Below are 2,190 nucleotides of genomic sequence, written 5' to 3'. Positions count from 1 at the left end.
ACAACAATGACCAAGCACAACCATACCAACGTAACCACACGCCACCGATGACCACCACCCTGGTCTCCCCTGACCCAGCATGGGTCCACGGGCTACGCCCCTTCCCCATCTAGGTCACTAATGCGTCCATGGTTCTAGATCTAAAAACCCATACTCGTTTAAGGCAAAACCCAACAACCAACAACCCACACTCGAGTCTCCAGCAACCACCTATGAAAGGTCCTACATTTAACTACCCTATCGCCACTACTAGGGTCGACTAGCCACCATAAATCCCCCTACCCATCTCTGGTCCCCACACAGTCACGACAAGGGTATAAAACCCGTATTCTCCTATGGTCAACAACAAAAACGACAAAACTAGCAGAAAGACGCCCTTCCCGCCGGTTAGAGGTGGTCCACGAGGGTCCGATCATGCCCTTGGTGGTCCACGACCAAGGTCACGGTTGCGTTAGGTCACACGGTGATCCATAAATCAAGTTATGCGAAATAATTAGAAGACGAGTTATATTATGAGACGGTTTATGAAAACTTACCTTGAGACGATAATTTAAAACATGTTCTTCCCTTTTCTCTATTCTAGGTCTCCCCATCTCTCTCTCTCTTATGTGAAATATTGTGGTTTATGTGTGAATCAAATCTATTATGTGGGGTATATGGGGTATTTAAATTAGAAGGTACGATAACTTGGAAAGTTGTTAGGAAGCCTAACAATTTTATAATATGTAAATTATTATTATTATTATTATTATTATTATTATTATTATTATTGTTATTATTGTTATTATTATTGTTATTATTATTATTATTATTATTATTATTATTATTATTATTATTATTATTATTATTATTATTATTATTATTATTATTATTATTATTATTATTATTATTAATTAATTAATTAATTAAATAATTATTGTATACTACATACTCGGTTTACACGAGCCCAATTCACGATCCCGACTCTTTCTCCCCTTTATTATTTATTATGTCTCACAACATATCCCACAATTAATAAATATCATTTATAAAAATACTCAAAATATAATTTATAAAACATATTTTAAAAGGACATTTAATATTTCCACCGTCTGACTAACCACCAACCAAACCTTAAAATGCGGGGTATTACAGTCTTCGCTCCTTAAAAAGAATTTCGTCCCTGAAGTTCACCCAAACTACCCAAAAATTGACACCATTCTTACCAAAGGAAATGCTATGAATTATCAACTAAAAATAAACCAATCATATTAAACACTCATAAGTAAAATATAGCAACTCAAAACTTTAGTAGTGTCACATTCTACCCTCATAAAAATAAAATTCGTCCCGAAATTTCCTAATAAATACTTTATTAAATACTATGAGTATTAAATGCCCATAGAGAATTAATCCACCAAATCCACCTAATAACTAGTTACTCCTTTCTCCATTCCTTTGCACCGTAGTAGCTGCTCCATTTGACTTCCCACCATTGCTCATGTCACCTCCATTGCCTAGGTTGTTGTGACTTTGATTAGAATAGTTGTTTATTGAAATTCCTCTGATTGCTCCAACTCCCTGACTTCTAATTGCTCCCATAACTAAATATAGGAGTAAGGTAAACTTCACTCTGATTTTCACTGCCATAAACACTTCCTGTGTCTTGAAATTACCCTACAAGTAGTATGCTTGTGACCTACCTTCCCATACCTGAAACAAGTCACACTACTCGTTCGAATAGGGCAAGCCCAACCCCCATTGCTTTGGTCATACCCCACCGACACAGTCCCACTTGAGAAATATCATTAAAATTAATCTGTATTCTGCTTCTTGCCGCCTTCTGCACTTTCATTTGCCGCCTCTGACTTCCTTTTCTCGCCCTTCCCCTTCTTCTCTTTCTTTTCCTTCTTCTCTTCTTTTAACATATCAGTAATCCTCTCTGCATGCCCAGCTCGCTGATAAACATCATCCGTGCTACTTAGCTAACCAGCTGCAAGCCTCTTTTTAATAGTTGTAGTTAACCCCTTCTCGAACCTTAATGCTAGTATGTCCTCCCCGATTGTGACAGCTTTCCACCGTCATCTCATCAGTCATCTTGAAAGAATCAAATTCAGCTCTCATCTTGCTTCTGATATATCCTGGTACAAACACAGCCCTCATAGTCTCCTTGAAACCCTTCCAAGTGATGAAATATTCATCACTCTCCTT

Source organism: Silene latifolia, chromosome 9 (genome assembly GCF_048544455.1).
Source record: "Silene latifolia isolate original U9 population chromosome 9, ASM4854445v1, whole genome shotgun sequence".
In the NCBI taxonomy this organism is placed as follows: Eukaryota; Viridiplantae; Streptophyta; class Magnoliopsida; order Caryophyllales; family Caryophyllaceae; genus Silene; species Silene latifolia.
The sequence above is the reverse complement of the archived record's forward strand: the minus strand, read 5'-3'. Positions refer to the sequence as shown.